Genomic DNA, 6,608 nt, shown 5'->3' with positions numbered 1-6,608 from the left:
GCCAAACTTGCCTGTTACTCCAAATGTATTTAACTTCCTACTTTGGCATTTGTCCCCTATGATGACATCTTTTTTGGGTGTTAGTTCTGGAAGGTCTTGTAGGTCTTCATAGAACCATTCAGCTTCTTCAGAATTAGTGGTTGGGCATAGACTTGGATTACTGTGGTAATTAGATACATTAGAGTGTATCATCTGAATATCTGAGGTTGTTGCTATTTCTCCCAGCAATCTGGATTCCAGTTTGTGAGTCTTCCAGTCCAGATTTTATATGCCATACTCTGCATATAATTTAAATAAGCAGGGTGACAGTATACAGCCTTGATGTACTCCTTTCCCAGTTTTGAACCAGTCTGTTTTTCTGTGTACAGCTCTAAGTGTTCTTTCTTGACCTACATACTAATTAAACTCAAAGAAACAGAAAGTAGAATAGTGGTTGTCAGAGGAAGGGACAGTTGAAAAAGAATTGTTGGTCAGTGGATATAGAGTTTTGGTCTCAAAAGGCTGAAAAGTTCTAGAGATCTGTTGCACAACAGTGTGCAAATAGTTAACACTGCTGTACTGGGTGAGCTTCCCTAGTGGCTCAGGGGTAAAGAACCCCCTGCAATGCAGGAGATGCCGGTTCAGTCCCTGGATTGGGAAGATCCCCTGGAGAAGGAAATGGCAACCCACTCCAGTATTCTTGCCTGAAGATTCCCCATGGACAGAGGAGCCTGGAGGGTTACAGTCCATGGGGTTGCAAAAAGTCAGACATGACTGAGTGACTAAGCATGCACGCATTGTACTGCATACTTTAAAATGGTTAAGATGATAACTTTTATGTAATACGATTTTCACCACAATTTTTTTAAAAAAGGAAAAGAAAATATGTGTATGACCAATACTCATTCAATTGCAAGCCACTAAACTCAGCCAAAACAGCTTAGTTGAACAAAGGAGAATTACCCGTTCAGAGAGCCAAAGAATGCAGCAAGGCCTTAATAACTGCGACCAGAAATTCTAAAGAGCCCCTAGGTGTCACTCTTCACCTCCTGACTCATCTTTCTCACTGCAAACCTGATTTCTCTACAGGGTGGCCAACAATAGCCAAGGATAATTCCTAGGTTTTACACCTTGGACTTTCTGCCAGAGTGCCCCCCACCCCCGCCACCTGGCCCACCCGCTGCATGTTCTCTTCCACGTTCAAAACACTGAGAAGAGCTGTAAGTAGCCCATTTGGCCTCTGGACCAACTTTTGACAGGATCTTGTATAAAGATATTACAAGGGGTCAGATCTTATAAGAAGAACCTGGTAAGTTCTGTGGGAACAGTGTGCTTGGGAGTGGGAGGTAATTTGCTAGCTAATTTAATGCTATATAACAAAGCACTGAAACAACCATCATTTATTTCCTCAGATCTGCAGATTGGTTGAGGCAGCTCTACTTCAGGTAGTGATGACTAGGGTGGCTACACCTTGGTCATCTACTTCCTGCGACAAATAAGAGAGCCAGAGCACGTGGAAGGCCTCTGAGGTTTAGTCTTTTAACCATCCTAACACTGCCACTCCCACTCACATGCCACTGATCAGTGCCAGCCACACGGTTAAAAACTAAGTCAAGCACAGAGAAAAACTTTCTGCCCAAGTGAAGCTATAGTCAGAGTTTGATGCAGAGAAGGGGAAAGGATGGGGCTAAATCATTTAATCTATCACAAGGGGTGAATATGAAAAACAGTTTCCAGAGGAAGTTTGGGTGATTGGCAAACAAGACAACAGGAGTCCTGTGTAGTGTTATTGTTGTTGTCTCGTTATTTAGTTGCTAAGTTGTGTCCCACTCTTTTGCAATCTCATGGACTGTAGTCCATCAGTCTCTTCTATCCATGGGATTCTTCAGGCAAGAATAGAATAGAGTACATTGCCATTTCCTTCTCCAGGGAATCTTTCCAACTCAGGGACTGAACCCGGGTCTCCTGCACTGCAGGCAGATTCTTTACCATCTGAGCAATCAGGGAAGCCCAGCAAATAAAGTGATATTAAATAGTAGATTTTATCAACCCCAAAATGCTAAAATAGAGAACATGGGAAGAGAACTAATTAGCCCTGACAATGTAACAAGGACTATATTAAGAATTTTATAGATGTCATCTAAAAGCAAAACAGTACAAGATGTTGTTAACCTGAAACAATGTCATTTTGCCCATGAACTCTCTTAGGTTGCAAAGAAAGTGTCCTTGAGAATTCCAGGTTAATAACCACTTTTCCAGTTGGTGCTTCTTTAAGAGTAGGTCACACCTTATTAAATTGTCTATGAAAGCACCAGTATGGATGGATGGAAAAGAGAAATATTCTGGAGCCAGAGAAATCTAAGTTTAAATTCGAGTTTGGCCACTCACTAGTTGAATGACGTTAGACAAGTCACAAGACCATTTTCTGTTAGTTTTTTTCACTGTAAAATGTGAGTAATAATATATACCATATAGGATTTGGAGGAGAATTGAGTAAGATTGGATCTATAAATGTATATCTCAGTGTCTGGCACATAATTATCTGATCAATATAGGTTTCTTGGTTACAGTGATAACAAGTAGAATAAGGCAAGATTTCTATCTTGAGTTCAACGCTGTGCTCCTTTCCACACTAAAATCAAATCAAATAGAATGGAAGAAGTCTCAAATAAAATGGAGCACAAGTTTACATAGGAAAAAAATAAAACATTGAGATCATTAGTGCTCTACTTGAAACCAGAATTCAATTAAAAAAAAAAAGCAGTTTGTTTTGTTAACTATTTTTGCCAAGAGAGTCTTCTGGCAATCTAACAGTGAGAGTTTCATTTAATATCTCAGTCAGTAATGGGGCACATATAGCTTATTGTTTGTTTTTTAGCCATGAGACATGTGGGATCTTACTTCCCTGACCAGGGATCAAACCCACAATCCATACATTGGAATCCCATAGTCTTAACTACTGGACCAAAAAGAAAGTCATTATTGTTAAATTGTTAGAGTACAGTGGCTTAAACACTGAAGAGTTTAGCACATCTTTCAACCAATACAAGTTACAGGTGTGATTCAATTTTTTTTAACTTAGGAGAAATATTAACTTTGGCTTCAGTAGCTAACTGGCTTTCTCTTTTAGGATATTTCTTCCTTGTGCTTCCTTTTCTTTACAGTATTAGGAAATCAAAGTGTTCATACTGATAAATACATTGTGAAAAGGAAATTTATAGTATAAATTAGGTTGTCAGTTTTCTACTTTCCTATTTGATAGAGTATATCGTGGATGGTTAATTTAATTAGCTTGTCTTCTTTAGATATCTTTATACTTCCAGTTGCTGCAGCTTTGTTTACATGAACCTTTATATTTTGCTGAGATTTCCTTTTAAGTTAATACTAATCAGTTGTTAAATAAAAGTATGATTTACTATGTTAGCATTAAACATTTGTGCATGTTTCATACTAGAAACCAGTAGAAAACTTCATTAATCCAGAGCACAGCATTACTCAATAGAAAAGAATTCTCAGAGTTTTATTACTTCATATTGCATAATGTGTCTTCTTTTCTGGATGGCAAAATTACAGAGATATTCTTTAAAAAATTTTTTTCAAATTGGAGTTGCAAGAAAAAATGGTAAAACAGAGTTTACTCCAAGGAAGCGTTTATTTTCCATAAATTTTTCCCATTACAAAAAACTCTGCAAGTCTAATTTTCATTTCTTGAACAATTTGTTAACCTCATTAGATCAGATTGTAGCAACCACAAATTATATACTATAGCACATTAATTTATTATTAGATAACTATTTTAAAATGCTGCAACTTCAGCTCTTTTTACTCTAAGTCATTTTCCCACTGTGAATATAAGGCAGATAAAAACAAGAAAAATATTTTGTATCATTTTGGTTTGTTTATATGTGCAACAGTCAGAAAAATTTTTTTAACTGTAACTGCTAGGAATCCAATTCAAACTATTTAAATAAAGATGGGAATTAATGGGAAAAGAATACAGCCTACTTGTAGAACTGATGGAATTTCTGTGAGGAGCAGTTAACTTCAGGTATCTCAAGGAGAGAAACTTCCAACTTAACACAACCAGGACTTTCTCTCTTTCATGCCATTCATCTCTCATATGCTTAATTCTTCTCGGCTTTAGTTTCTCAAAACATTTTCCACATAGAATCCCCAGACTACAACTTTCTTATTCTGTACCTCAAGAAAGGAGTCTTTTCTTGAAGAAAATCTCTGAGAGGAACTCTGTCTGCCCTATCTTGGAGCCTATACTTAATCCTTTAGTCTCTTTTCCTAGAGAAAGGAGATGCTGTGATTGACTAGAACAAGATCACATTCTCATCCCTCTAGGCTAGAGTGGAATGATGTACTATAATTGATGATCCAATCACAACTCACTGGAAAAGGGTAAGGGCAGTTTCCCCAAGGAAAATGGTAGCTGTTGGCATCTGGTCCCATCACTTCATGGGAAATAGATGGGGAAACAGTGGAAACAGTGTCAGACTTTATTTTTCTGGGCTCCAAAATCATTGCAGATGGTGACTGTAGCCATGAAATTAAAAGATGCTTACTCCTTGGAAGGAAAGTTGTGACCAACCTAGATAGCATATTCAAAAGCAGAGACATTACTTTGCCAACAAGGGTCCATCTAGTCAAGGCTATGGTTTTTCCAGTGGTCATGTATGGATGTGAGAGTTGGACTGTGAAGAAAGCTGAGCGCTGAAGAACTGCTGCTTTTGAACTGTGGTGTTGGAGAAGACTCTTGAGAGTCCCTTGGACTGCAAGGAGATCCAACCAGTCCATTCTGAAGGAGATCAGCCCTGGGATTTCTTTGGAAGGAATGATGCTAAGGCTGAAACTCCAGTACTTTGGCCACCTCATGAGAAAAGTTGACTCATTGGAAAAGACTCTGATGCTGGGAGGGATTGGGGGCAGGAGGAGAAGGGGACAACAGAGGATGAGATGGCTGGATGGCATCACTGACTCAATGGACGTGAATCTGAGTGAACTCTGGGAGTTGGTGATGGACAGGGAGGCCTAGTGTGCTATGATTCATGGGGTCGCAAAGAGTCGGACACGACTGAGCAACTGAACTGAACTGAGCAAATGGAAGTGGGAAGAGAAGAGTATTCTACACTTAAATAAATATATGAATGAATAGCTTTAGTCTTAATTCCACTAGAATCTGAGCATGTCATACCTCTTTGATTTCAGTCTTCTCTGGTCATGTCTGAAGGTCTGGTGGGGTTCACATTTTAGGCCCTGTATACATCAAGCATCTTAATGCCTCTTCAGATAAATTTTAATCCAAGAGAAGGGAATGTCATGGCACAAAAGTATGACTTAAGGACAATGGACCAAGGATAAAGGAGGAGAAATGAATATGAATTTGGCACTATTTCTATCTATCACTCAGATTATTTAGTGGCCCAGCCCCAACGGATGTTTGGGGTGATCATTGTTTGACAGTGCTCTTTGTGGGATAATAAAGTGCAGGAGATCAGCAGCATTCATGACAACTTCTACAGGGACCTGAGATTGCACCCCAGTGTAGACATCTGCACTCTCAACATCTAGTAGCAGCAACATTTATATTTTATATTAAAAGGGTCAACCCAGCTGCACAGTAGAGTGTGGATTGAAGGTGGTTGAAGATGGAGGCAAGAAGATGAGTTATTTAGAAGGCTATAGGTGCTGTCCCAGTTAAAAAAACAATGAGAGTTTAGCCTAAGGCACTAAAGAAAGAACTGAGAGGAAGAAGAACTAAGGAGGAATGAAACAATTTGGTAATTGATCCGTCAGATGTGGACAGTGAAAGAGGCATTTATTGGCATATGGCTTGTATCAGTCAGGATAGGCTAGGATCCAGTGACAACAGCAAACTCTGAAATCTCTGGAACTTACCACATTTTCCCTTAATGATATGGATTATGTAGCTATGCCATCTGGAATTCATGGCCACAACTGAGGGGAAAGAAAAGATTGAGAAGAACACAATTTCTTTAAGTGCCTTGTCTTGGAAGAGACATACATAATTTTCATTCCCATTTCATTGTCCAGAACTGGATAAATTATCCCAACCTAGTTGCAAGGGAAGTAAGAAAATGTTTAGAAACATGTATATTTGGTGCTTCTCCTGTTAAGTGTGAGTTAGTGGTATGGACTCTGAAAATGCACTGCCTGGGTTTATGTCTCAGTTCTACTTACTAGCCACGTAGCTGTAGGAAAGTCTGTTTCCTCACTTGTAAAATGGTTTTGTGATAGTACTCACCTCATAGGCTTGTTTTGAATATTAAATAAGGTTGATGCATATAAATGGGCTTCCCAGGTGACACGAGTGGTAAAGTGTGACCTGCCAATGCATGAGACATAAGAGACGTGGGTTCAAGCCCTGGGTTGGGAAGATTCCCTGGAAGAGGGCATGGCAACCCACTCCGGTATTCTTGTCTGGAGAATCCCATGGACAGAGGAGCCTGGCGGGCTACATATAGTCCATGGCATTGCAAAGAGTCGGACACGGCTGAAGTGACTTAGCACACATGCATGCATATAAAAGACTCAGAACTTAATTAATAATTTTAATTATTATTATTATTCATGTTAAAATTACTCTAATATTACATTTTCAC

Source organism: Bos grunniens, chromosome 3 (genome assembly GCF_055505025.1).
Source record: "Bos grunniens cultivar Pamir isolate PY7600 chromosome 3, Bosgru_T2T1.0, whole genome shotgun sequence".
In the NCBI taxonomy this organism is placed as follows: Eukaryota; Metazoa; Chordata; class Mammalia; order Artiodactyla; family Bovidae; genus Bos; species Bos grunniens.
The sequence above is the reverse complement of the archived record's forward strand: the minus strand, read 5'-3'. Positions refer to the sequence as shown.